A 13,777-nucleotide genomic window follows, 5' to 3' on the forward strand; every position below is an offset into this window, starting at 1 on the left:
GCCCGTGTATCGCTGCTGCCGAGGCACTTTGCAGGAGCTTTGGCAGCAGAGCCCATTCATTTCAATGGGCAGGAGTGGTGTAGGAGCAGTGTATACACCGCTCCTTTACCACCCCAAAGATCCTGCCAGTGCAGTGCCCCAGTGTGAAAGCACTCTGGCTTTTACACTGGGACTGCAGGGGATGTGTTTTTCAGGCACTTTAACATGTCCCATTTTTAGCCTAAAAGAGCCTGAAAAACACCCCAGTGTGAAAGGGGTCTTAGTGAACAATGCACATATTACCAGCCAGAGCTTTTTTTCTCAGAAAATAGGTGCAGGAACTCAACCACGACCCCGTTCAGATTTCACAAACAGTAGATGGGTCTTAAAGGGGCATTAAATACAAGGATTGCATTACATACAGAGTGCAGAGTTCAGGGGGGTTACACACAGTGCAGAGCTGTCACTTGTAAACACATAAACCAGACTTCTGTGTTTACAAGTGTTTGTGGTGAGCAGGCACCAAAGGGTTTGAGCCAGAGGTGGTGGAACTGAGTTCCCCCAAGTTCCCCCTGAAAAAAAGCCATGTTACCAGCACAACCAGGATCTTCAAATTACAATGTTTTATTCAAGATGGTCACATCACAGCGGAAGAATCCAACATTTCAGAGCCACAAAGGACCCCTATATCAGGCATGGGATCACATCAAAAATAAAAATATTCTTACCAAAGAATGTACAAGAACCTTAGCTGAAATTGTGATCATGCAAAAAAGTATTTCTGATGTGATTGTGCATTTTATTCATATGGAATAAAACTCTAAAAATTGCTTTTAAATCTTGCATTTCTATTTCTTGCAGTGGATCAGGAAAATGGCCTGTTATTATCTTGAACTGCCTTTGCTGTTAAATTATAGCACAATTTATGGACAATGTACTTTAATGTTTATGGAACATTCATCCTGGAAGGATTGTCTTTTTTGCTTATTGTGCTGATGATGACACAGCATTGATGGTGTAGCAGCATGCATGTGAGAGGAGGCGAATGACAGAGGTAAGAGTGACAGCGTAAGCATATGCAGCCCCCTCCCCTCCTATTCACATCTCTCCCTGCCCCCTCCCAGACTATTTCCCTGCATCCCAAGGCCTCCAAGATGCTGGACATTTTCATCCTGATGTTTTTTGCCATTATTGGCCTGGTTTTGCTGTCGTACATCATCTATATATTGTGAGGAATGATATTCTTGGCTTGCAGGTTAGTCACTTGTCATTCTCTGTCATTATATGTACTCTGTTATGGCTCCAGTAGATAGCAGGCTACAGTGTTTACCTAACCCTAACATAGCAGTTATGTTCTACATACTATATACAGTATTATCATCTTTCTATTTATCAAAACCCCCCTTTCCCATATAAATTACCCTAAGTCATATGATGTTTATACTCAGGTAATTGTTGACAGAAAGATCCTGAACAAAATGTTCCGACCTCGGATACAATTCTTCTTCATCTTCCTCTGTTTCCATTGTTGCAATATACGCGTACAGTATTGTGTATACATGCAAATGCATGCACATTTTTGCACTCAAACGTAACAATTTCTATCTAAATTTAATGGCTCTGTTATGATTGCTGTATTACTGATCTTTACGAAGCTGTGTGCTTTGTTCCACAGACAAAGCACCTGTGTTCTTATCAGTAAAAAAATGTTATTATTCCCATGTGCAAGAATCCTAATGTATCTGTCTAATTTCGATTATTTAAAACGCACATACAGATCCAATTACTTTTAACTGATATTGCATTGCAACTCTGCATTAGTCAGTGGTAAATGTGGTATACACTATATACAATCACCCGACACTAGTTAGTTTCCACAATCCATGACTTAACTTCACAGTTCACACAAATACGCTTTAAATTCAAATTGTAGCACTAACGTAATTTTTTCTTATTAAACTTTAAGAAAAACGTAGAAAGTTAGTATAACTTTAATTATAAAACATATCTAGTATATTGACTGTCAGTCACTTTATAGTAGGCATCACTTTAGCCAGTCACGCAGACATACCAGAGTGTTTACATTTTCTGGAAGCAAACACGCATTTTATTGACAATATACCCTGAAGAACTGAACAGTCTTTCGCACGGAACAGATGTTGCCGATACACAAACAATTGTCTGCACAAAACTGCTTAGAACAGGAAAAAAGAGATTTTTAATACAGCTTACCTGTAAAATCTTTTTCTTGGAGTACATCACGGGACACAGAGCGGCATTCATTACTATATGGGTTATATGGAGTACCTTCAGGTGTAGACACTGGCAATCTCAAACAGGAAATGCCCCTCCCTATATAACCCCCTCCCATAGGAGGAGTACCTCAGTTTTGTAGCAAGCAGTATGCCTCCCAAAATGGTCCTCAAAAAAGAGGGGTGGGAGCTCTGTGTCCCGTGATGTACTCCAAGAAAAAGATTTTACAGGTAAGCTGTATTAAAAATCTCTTTTTCTTTATCGTACATCACGGGACACAGAGCGGCATTCATTACTATATGGGATGTCCCAAAGCAATGCTTACAATGAGGGGAGGGAGAACATCTCCAAGACAAAAGGATTTAATTTAGAGATATACTCAAATCATAATAAATCCAACTTAGTTGAGAAAAATAAAATTTTTAAATTTAACTCGAACAAGAGGAGCCCCCGGAATCCGAGGGTCTCAAACTGCAGCCTGCAGCACTGCCTGCCCGAAGGCAGTATCAGTATTCCTTCTTACGTCCAACTTGTAGAATTTTGTAAACGTGTGGACAGAAGACCAGGTTGCCGCCTTGCAAACTTGAGCCATAGAGATCTGGTGGTGTGCTGCCCAGGAGGCGCCCATGGCTCTAGTAGAATGAGCCTTTAATGATACTGGAGGAGGCAACCCTTTCAAGCCGTAGGCCTGAGTGATTAATTGCTTAATCCACCTAGAAATGGTGGACTTTGCAGCTGCCTGCCCCTTCTTGGGCCCATCCGGTAGAATGAACAGCACATCTGTCTTCCGGATCTTCTTTGTAGCTTTAAGATAGGCCTTCATGGCCCTGACAATATCCAAGGTATGCAGCAACCCTTCCTTTCTGGAAGTAGGTTTAGGGAAGAAGGATGGTAATACCAAATCCTGGTTCAAATGAAAACTGGATATGACCTTCGGAAGGAAGGAAGGATGAGGGCGGAGAACGACCCTGTCCTTATGAAAAACAAGATATGGTTCCTTACAGGATAAGGCTGCCAGCTCCGAAACTCTTCTTGCGGAAACTATGGCAACCAAAAATACTAACTTCCTTGTCAGTAGAACCAAAGGAATTTCAGCCAACGGCTCAAACGGTTGTTTCTGTAAACTTGACAGAACAAGATTTAAATCCCACGGACAAAGCGGGGATTTAACTGGAGGTCTAATACGTAAGACCCCTTGAAGGAAGGTCTTAACCAGCGAGTGGGTGGCCAGCGGCCGCTGAAACCACACTGACAGAGCAGAAATCTGTCCTTTGATTGTGCTTAATGCCAATCCTTTATCCACTCCTAGCTGGAGAAAACTTAATACTCTATCGATGGTAAATTTGCGAGAAAGCCATCGCTTGGACTCACACCAGCCTACATAGGCCTTCCAGACCCTGTAATAAATCACCCTAGAGACCGGTTTCCTGGCTCTGATTAGGGTAGAGATTACTTTCTGAGACAGACCTCTACCCCTGAGAATCAGGGATTCAGCTTCCAGGCCGTCAAATTTAGATGCCGTAAGGCAGGGTGGAGGATCGGACCTTGCGATAGCAGGTCTGGCCGTAGAGGAAGAGTCCAAGGGTCTCCCACTACCATCCTTAAGATTAGTGAGTACCATGCCCTTCTGGGCCATGCTGGAGCTACCAGGATGACTGGTATGTGCTCCACCCGGATCCTGCGCAGCAGGCGGGGTAGTAACTGGAGCGGGGGAAACGCATAAAGAAGTTTGAACTGATGCCAAGGGCAAACCAACGCATCGGTTCCGCAGGCCATCGGATCCCTTGAGCGGGACATGAACCTGTCTAGTTTCTTGTTGAGTCTCGATGCCATGATATCCACGTCCGGCACTCCCCATCTTTGGCAGAGTGCTTGAAAGACTAGTGGATGCAGAGACCATTCCCCCGGCCATAGAGTCTGGCGGCTTAAGAAGTCCGCCTGAAAGTTGTCCACTCCTGGAATGAATATTGCCGATATGCAGGGCACATGAGCCTCTGCCCATAGAAGAATCAAGCTCACCTCTCTCTGAGCGGCTTGACTCCTGGTTCCCCCTTGGTGATTTATGTGTGCCACGGCCGTGGCATTGTCTGATTGAATTCTCACCGGGAACCCCTGCAATTTTGACGTCCAAGCCCTGAGGGCTAGTCGAGCAGCTCTGAGCTCCAAGATGTTGATGGGCAACTGCTTCTCTGGCTTTGCCCAAGTACCTTGGCGAGTGCAACCATCCAAAATTGCTCCCCAGCCCGTCAGGCTGGCGTCTGTGGTCACTATCTTCCAAGCCACTGGGCTGAAAGACCTCCCCTTCAGTAGATTCTGAGGGTCTAACCACCAACACAGACTTTGTCGGACTCTTGATGAGAGCGGCAACGGGATATCCAAGGCCTGTGGCCTTCTGCTCCATGCTGACAGGATGGCTGCCTGTAGGATGCGAGTGTGGCTCTGGGCGTATGGTACCGCCTCGAATGTGGCCACCATCTTGCCTAGTAACCTCATACATAGGCGAATAGTCGGTTCTTTCTTGCTTAGAACCAGTAGGATTAATTCCTTGATGGCTTTTACCTTCCTCAGAGGTAGGAACACTCCTTGTTGTTCTGTGTCTAATCTCATGCCGAGATATTCCAACTGCTTTGTGGGCTGGAAAGCTGACTTTTCTCGATTTAGGACCCAGCCGAACCTCTCGAGGTATTGGACCGTGAGGGCCACTGCTCGCTCCAAGCCGGGAGACGAGTGATCTATGACTAGGAGGTCGTCCAGGTATGCTAGGATCGTGACCCCTTGGATCCTTAGTTTGGCTAGGATTGGAGCTAGGACCTTCGTGAACACCCGGGGGGCCGTAGCCAACCCGAAGGGAAGCGCCACGAATTGGAAGTGACGCAAAGCCACCATGAAGCGTAGATATCTTTGATGTGGCTGATAAATTGGAACATGAAGGTAGGCATCCTTTATGTCTATGGACGCCATGAAGTCGTCCTTCTGGAGTGTGGCAGCTGCTGACCGCACGGATTCCATCCGAAATGAGCGGATCTTTAGATATGCATTTACCATCTTTAGGTCCAAAATTGGCCTGACATCTCCATTGGATTTTGGGATGATGAATAGGTTGGAGTAGAAACCCAGCCCCTGTTCCAGGACTGGTACCTCTACTATTACTTCCTGGGAAAGTAGATGATCTAATGCCGATCTTAATGCGGCTCCCTTTTCCGGATCGTTTGGAATCCTCGACTTCTGGAAATGAGGAGGAGGAAACCTTAGGAAATCTAATTTGTAGCCTGTGGCCACGGAAGACCGTACCCACTCGTCGGGAATGCTGGCTTCCCAAATCTCTGAAAAGAGTCGCAGCCTTCCCCCCACCTTCGTGGGTGGGGGCGCCCCTTCATAAGGTTGGCTTGGGGGCTGGTTTTGCTGGTTTGCGAAACCACTGCCTTTTGCCTCTAACAGCCTGTCCTTGTGATCTGCTGTTGAAGCCGAAGTTTGCTTTTGCAGGAGGCCGTCGATACTGCTTGGCATTAGAGGGCCCCTGCCCAGGGGAATACTGTCGTTTAAACGCAGGTCCCTGAACCTTCTTCTTAGTTGGCAAGAGAGTACTCTTGCCGTTTGAAATGGTCTGAATGTATTTATCTAGGTCTTCTCCGAAGAGTCGTCCTCCATGGAAGGGGAACCCTACCAGGAGCTTCTTGCATGGGGGCTCAGCCTCCCAGCTTTTTAACCATAAGAGTCTTCTCATATGGATAAGGGATAACGATAAACGTGACGCTTGCTGGATAGAATCCTTGATTGCGTCTACCGTAAAACATATGGCCTTAGGGACATCCGAAAATTTTTCTGCCTGCTGGGCCGGAATAAGTTTAAGCATCTGCTTAAATTGATCCGATAATGCTTGAGCGACCCCAATCGCAGCCACAGCTGGCTGTACTACTGCCCCTGCAGTAGTGAAGGAGTTCTTAAGTAGTGCTTCCAAGCGCTTATCAACTGGATCCTTGAACACCTGTATGTTTTCTACAGGGCATGTTAACGATCTGTTAACACATGAGATGGCTGCGTCCACTGCAGGAGTAGCCCATCTTTTGGAAAAATTTTCTTCCATAGGATATAGGACAGAGAACCTTTTAGGTGGTAAGAAGATCTTATCTGGCTTGTTCCAATCTTGGAACAAAATTCCCTCTAATAGAGGATGGATCGGAAACACAGCATTGCTTTGAGGCGCCCTCAGTGAGCCCAAAGCTGAAACCGTCGATACCTGGAGATCTGGTACTGGCAAGTTGAATGTCCTATGGACCAAGTCCGACAATCCTTGAATCCACCAGCTCTCCCTCAGGGAGACTGCCCCAGACTCCTCTGTATCCGGGTCTTCGATCCCTGAACCTACTTGGTCCGTGTCCAAGAGGTCGTCCAATTCCCCTGAGGAAAGGACCTCCTCTTCTGAGGGTCCGCGCTCGGGCGACGGAGATCTATTCCGCTTACTGCCCCGCATAGCTGCGGATATCATTTTTCCCATGCTTTTCTGCATCTCTTTTAAAGAGGTGAGTAATACCTCCTCCGTGACCATCTTAGGGTTGGACTGACCCGCGTCAGCTCCAGCCCCAGATCCCGATGGCCCCAAGGCTCCCTGTAGGGAAAACAGCGGCATACCATGGTACAATACCGAGGTACACCTGCTACCTATTGGTATTTGGAACTATAAAAGTTAATTGTCCAAACACCTGTTTGGGGGATAAAAAAATGCTTCCTCTCCCCTAGATGACTTTTTTTTTTTTTTTTTCTTTTTTGTTTCAAATCCAGGAAAGAAAAAACATTCTGTCCCCCTGAGTAGTATTGCAAAGAAAAACTATGAGATGGAAAAGAAACAGCCTATTTCTAGGCTTGACAAAACAGTCCTCTGAAGACTGCAATATCCTTTCTGGCCACTGTGTGTCCTCGGCGCCCCGTGCTGCCGCTCTGGTCTTTCTCCTCAGTTCCAAAGTATTGAATGGAACAAACAAACAAGGAAGGGCCGCCCCTTCCTTTAAGCCACTGACCCGCCCTTCCCCCCCAGCAATCTCAAACAGGAAATGCCCCTCCCGACAGGGGGAGGGGGGGGGGATTTTGGGAGGAAGGGACCTCTCTGTTCCAGCAAACTGCAGCCTGCAGCCTGGAACCATGAGGAGGTCAGCGTTTTGCCTGCTTGCAGGCTCTGAGGAGGAAGACTGAATGGAGCATCGCCTGGAGGCCTGCAGGTAAGCAAAGCTCTCTGACACACACATATATTTTTATATAACACAGGCCCCACTCAATGCTTTTCCAACACTACAAGGGAGGTCACATCTTATGGGGAATAATACATAGAGAGCCATCCTATCTTTATGATATGTGACTAGTTTGCCAGATGCAGTGCATAACTTTAGGCATGTCCCCTGTGACCCCCCAGAAAAAACCTGCTAAGAACCAAGTTCCGCAAGTTTTCCCCTCACTTACCTGCTCCATGCCGCAGGACTTTGCCAAGCAAGAGGCCCAATCTTCCCCCATCTCCGTGGGGATGTCTAGACCTTCAGGCCCTGGGTTCCTATGAAGGATCCACTGTCCTGGGCCCATATAGCACCCTGGCAACAGAAAACTTTAGGTACCCAAAGGTTTCTAAGTTCTGGGCCCAGGGTCCAGCTCTCTAAAAAGAAAAGCATTATGGGCTATACCCCAAGGGTTTGGGGTCCGGTTACTGACCACTTTAGCGCTGAGGCTTTTTTGGACAGAACCGGTAGCTCACCTAATCCCAAGGATGCGGAGGCAAGCTAAACCATGACTAACACCTAAGACACTGGCGTAAAAACTGAGGTACTCCTCCTATGGGAGGGGGTTATATAGGGAGGGGCATTTCCTGTTTGAGATTGCCAGTGTCTACACCTGAAGGTACTCCATATAACCCATATAGTAATGAATGCCGCTCTGTGTCCCGTGATGTACGATAAAGAAACAATGGTTATTTTTGCCCCCTTCCCCTGATGGAGCCTGATGCATCCTCCTGCTCCACAGATGCAACAGGTACCTCAATCCAATGGGTGCAGTTTGCTCGCATCCAGTAGGGTAAGTCCCACTGTCCAGGCTGTCCGTGATGTCAAGAATTTTGATCGATCAAAAAAATTAAAGATTAATCAAGGAATTAATCTTTAATTTCCCCAGCCCTCAAAAGTCAATCACAGCGGATCTTTACCACGTAATCAGCTGTGTCCAATCATGGATGTAAACATGATTTGTCAGTTATCGGCAATCCTCCCCTCAGGCTGACAGGGCGTGAGTAAAGGGGATCCGAAAACTGGCAAATCCACACAGTGGACATCTGCCCTGACAATCAGGTCACTGATCATCATCATCATCATCATCATCATCATCATCATCAGTACCCACCAGTGTCTCCTATCAGTGCCTGGTTAAAGTGATATTAAAGGCTTTTTTTTTCATTTAAATAACAAACATGTCATATTTACCTGCTCTGTGCAGTGGTTTTACATAGAGCATCCCCGATCCTCCTCTTCTCGGGTCCCTGGTGCTCCCTCTTGCCAAGTGCTCCCAGAGAAAGCGACTTGCAAGGGGGTCACCCAATGGCTCCCGCTGCTGTTTTAGGCAAGGAGGAGGAAGAGTCCCCGGAGAGCCGAAGTTCTCCTGCACATTGCTGGATTGAGATGGGGCTCAAGTAAGTATTAGGAAGGACTGGGGTTACTGCTGCACAAAGATTTTTATTTTTTTTTACCTTCATGCATACAATGCATGAAGGTAAAAAAAAAAACAACAACTTTAAGCCTTTAGGACCACTTTAATGCACACAACACCTGTCCAACGCCAACAAACCATAAACACAGCAAAAGTGAAAAAAAAAACATGACAACGAAACAAAACGAAAACAATCTAACTATAAGGCCTCATGCCCACGGACGTTTTAAAAGTACAGATGCCAGGAAAAAACGCGAGTTAACGCGATTTTTTCCGCGTTTTGCAATGAATTCAATGCATATTTCGCCGCACTAGCTTTCAGCCGCGTTTTTCCTTTCTCTATTCAAAATCAATGGCTCCCTATGTGAGCCCATTGATTTGAATAGAGGTCAAACCAGAAGTCGGATCAAGATGATCCGACTTACAGGGCGACTCGTGTGCTGAGAAACTTGAAGGGGAACCCTGCAAAAAATGTTTTTTGCATGAGGTTCCCCCCCCCCCCCAATGACGATACCAGACCCTTCCGTCTGGTATGGATCTTAAGGGGAACCCCCACACCAAAAAAAAAAGGCGCGGGGGTTCCCCCAGGATCCATACCAGACCCTTATCCGAGCACGCAGCCCGGCAGGTCAAAAAAGGAGGGCGAGCGAGCGCCCCCTCCTAGACCATACCAAGCCACATGCCCTCAACATGGGGGGTGGGTGCTTTGAGGCAGGGGGGCACTGCGCCCCCCCACCCCAAAGCACCTTGTCCCCATGTTGATGAGGACAAGGGCCTCTTCCCGACAACCCTGGCCGTTGGTTGTCGGGGTCTGTGGGCGGGGGGCTTATCGTAATCTGGGAGCCCCCTTTAATAAGGGGGCCCCCAGATCCCGGCCCCCACCCTATGTGAATGAGTAAGGGGTACATCGTACTCCTACCCATTCACCTGGGGGAAAAAGTGTCAATAAAAAAAACACACTAAAGTAATTTATTCGGGGGTCTTCTTCTGACTTTGGGGGTCTCTTACGACTTCTCAGCTCTCTAGGGCCTCTTCTCCCACTCTCCGGTGCCTTCTGTCTTCCAGCTCTTTTACTAGCATTGGCCCGGTCTTCTCCGTCGCCTTCTTCCCTCTTCTCATCTTCCAATGTAGATACAACGCTCTCTCCCACTGTAATGCCGCGTGCGCGGTGCGCAATGACTTATATAGGCATTGGGCGCGGTTACCGGGTGATGTCACCCGGTAACCCCACCCCTTATGACATCACAGTCCCATCATGCCCCAGGACCTTTCCAGCAGCCAGTATCAGGAGCTAATTACTGGGATCTGCTGGCAGCTGGGAGGCACCCACTGGGGGCCACCTGAACTTCACCTCTGGGAACCACAGTGCCACCAGAAGGTGATCCAGGTTTTGACAGCCTGTGTGAACAAGGCATAACGCTTGCCATGTGCTCAAATCATAGACGACAACAGTCTCTTTCCAGTCTCCTTAACTTTCAGCAGTCTGTAATAAGCTCCTATAAGGTTTTAGCAATCTGTTTGTTGCACAATTGCAGCAGTCACTACCATGACTTACTATAGTACACGCATCTCTCCCTAACCTACCTTTTGTAATGTTCATCTAAAAATTGACAGTCTTTATATGACTTAAAGTGTATGTTACCCTAAATATAAACGTATTTATTTATTACAGATACATATATAGCGGCAGCCATTGGCTCCTGCTGCTGTCAATTAAATGCTGTGACGAGGGGCCAGGGCAATAGATGCAGACTGGGCGGCTCGGGAGTGAGCATGCATGGGTGCCCCCAGGGAAAGTGTATTTTTCTGGGGGCACTTATCGAATAGGAGGGTCTGGGAGTGCCAACAGGGACTCCAGAAAAAGAGGATCGGGGCTGCTTTGTGCAAAACCATTGCACAAAGCAAGTAAGTATACTTTTGTTTGTTATTTTAATTAAAAAAAAAACACAAGGGTTTAGATACACTTCAAGTTTTTGCAATATAGGGTTCCTAACTCACATTCATACATACATGTACTAGGGCCAATTTAGACAGTAGCCAATTAAACTATCAGCATGTCTTTGGCGTGTGAAATACAACTGGAGTACCCAGAGGAAATCAATGCAAGCACAGGGAGAACATGAAAACTCCAGGCAATTAGTGCCGTGGTTGGGATTCGAACCAACTACCCTTGTGCTACTAGGCAGAACTGCATATGTACTTCTTCCATCTGAAGTAGGGTGACCAGACATCACCGGTTTCCGGGGGACAGTCCCCAGATTGAGGACACTGTCCCCGAACCAAGTCTGTTCCTGGTTTTGTCCCCGGATTGGATTTGAACAGGGGCTGGGGCAATTTCAAAGACAGTCAGTGCAGAATTTAATCTCCATTATCTGTGCCCCTTTCTGATGATCATGTGAATATTTCTTCAGTTTCGGGTGCATGCCCATTCAGCTCCGCTCACATATTCTACCGCCTTGGCTCAAGTCCCAGCCAGCCGCCTGCCTGCTTATGTCATTGCCTTCCCTGGCGAAGTGATCTTCCTCCGCTTCTCACCCAGTAGTAGCCGGGGTCCGGAGAGTAAGACTAGACAGGCTTTGAGGCGGGCGTCGGCTGCGACTGGCAGAGAGTTGCTGATTGCCGCCATTACTAGTTAAAAAAAATAAAAATAAAGATGTCCCCGGATTTCATTTTAAAAACCTGGTCACCCTAATCTGAAGTATCTGGTTGATCCTGCCAGTCACCCTTCTTTCTTGTTCTAAACATACCATACAAAGCACAGAAACTGACATGTGCTAACATGGTCAGTTTTCATCCTTTGGCTGGAGATTCAGAGGCACAGCATGCTTGTATTGGGTAGTTTGTTTACATCTTCCCAGCAACCAGTCACAGCTTGCCTCTGGCATTCACTCTCTTCCAACACACTGCCTGCGTTTCATCAGATTAGGCGACCCGTCAGAAAGTGTAACGGAAGTGGCGTTTAGCCATCGCCGCCATCTTGCTACAACCCGCACTCGTCCATAGTAAGGATATACTGAGAAGGGGGTAAGCGGACATCTTGTTACACCCATTGTAACAGTAAAGTCAGTTTATATAGTGAAATACAGTACTTAGTACATTATTTAGATGTTGAATTTTAAAAGCAGCAAAAAAGCCTGCTTATCTCACAGGTTTGCTAATCTGACAGAAGTTTGCTGCTCTTAAAATTCAACATCTAACCAGTTCAACTGTTCTAAGTACTCTATTTCACTATATAAACTCACTTTACTGTTAAAAATAACTGTAAAATGCAAAACTCTGGTGGATGTAACAAGATGTCTGCTCTCCATGCATCAAATGGTTGACTTGAGAGTAGACACTATCACCACAAAACAGATAGCAAACTGGCGAAACCCGGTGAGAGGTAGAGGTAAGTGCCTACTTACCAGACCACCATGACGCTTCATTTTTAAAAAAAAGGACTGGAGAAAATTTAGATCTATATCTCCAACCTTTGGTTGCCCAAGGCCAATCACATCTCAAAGATAGTAAGGAACTTAATATACTTTCCAATACTGGTATTAATTCCAATACGTTTTTTGTAACAGTGGACGTAGAGTCCCTATATACAAATATCAAACAAAAAGACGGCCTTTCAGTCGTAAAATGGGCCTTGAAAACACAATCTAAATTAAAATCATCACAAATAAATTTTTTGGTGGAAGGACTAGAACTGGCCATGACTAATAACCATTTCCTGTACCAAGGGACACACTACAATCAAGTAAAGGGGGTCGCAATGGGGGCTCGTTATGCCCCCAGTGTGGACAACTTGGTCCTTAATAAATTGAAACAGAAAAAGATCTATAAAACATTAGTCTAGTGAATTTTGTCAGTATGATGAATTCTAACAAAATATCTATTAAAATTCACAGCCATATGGAATAAAACATCAATAAACTATTTAGATTTAGTATTGACTAATACCAATGATTGTATCACCACACATACTTTTTTTAAAGAGACTGACCGTAATGGTTATGTACCTATACATAGTTGCCATCATCCCAAAGGGACAATACATGAGGATCAGGAGGAATTGCAATACCCTTACAGATTATGAGACCCAATCCTCAGTTCTCACAACAAAATTCATAGAAAAAGCTTACTCACCCCAAGTCTTGCAACAATGTCAGACACAGGTATCACATATGAATAGGGAAGACCTCTTGGTAACAAAACCCAAAGTATCATTCAAAGCAGACATGGCTTTCTTGACAGGCTTTAACCGCCAGTACAAGGAAGTGGAACAAATATTTAAAAAACATTGGCCAATTTTGTTAAAAGATAAAGACTTACAAATAGTATTACCTGCAAAACCACAATTTATTTACAAAAGGGCACCTGGACTGCGAAACAGGATTGCACCCAATATCCCTGAACCTCCAAAATCTTTGTCCACTTTTCTTGACAGAGAGGGTTTTTATTATTGTACTCGTTGTAAAGCCTGCAAAACGTCTAAAAGAACTAAAAGAAAAATTACCAATTTCCAATCAGTAGTAACTAAACATAATTTCAAAATCAAGTCGCTAATCACATGCGATTCAGAATACGTCACATACGTGTTGGAGTGCCCCTGCCCAAAGCAGTATGTAGGGCGCACTACACGCAAGTTACATACAAGAATTAATGAGCATATCGCAAATATTGTCAAAGGGTTTCCGAAACATAGTGTATCCAATCATTTCAGTTTATTTCACAATCAAGATCCCACATTACTCACATTTTATGGGATCGATAGGGTTAAAAAGTATTGGAGAGGAACCAACCTCAAAAAATCAATTTTGCAAAACGAAACAAAATGGTTATATAATTTAGATACACTCCAGCCGGCAGGCCTCAACATAGA

At 45.6% G+C, this 13,777-nt stretch overlaps 1 long non-coding RNA gene across 1 annotated transcript in view; it reads left to right on the forward strand.

Annotated features, from left to right (window-relative positions):
* Positions 1-1,061: 1,061 nt before the first annotated feature.
* Positions 1,062-13,777, forward strand: part of LOC120918270 — a 39,269-nt gene continuing 26,553 nt past the window's right edge. Inside the window, exon 1 of the long non-coding RNA XR_005744361.1 lies at positions 1,062-1,234. This is a non-coding gene — a long non-coding RNA (uncharacterized LOC120918270). The remainder of the gene's footprint in view (positions 1,235-13,777) is intronic.

The sequence above is a fragment of the Rana temporaria genome, chromosome 12, assembly GCF_905171775.1.
Source record: "Rana temporaria chromosome 12, aRanTem1.1, whole genome shotgun sequence".
In the NCBI taxonomy this organism is placed as follows: domain Eukaryota; kingdom Metazoa; phylum Chordata; class Amphibia; order Anura; family Ranidae; genus Rana; species Rana temporaria.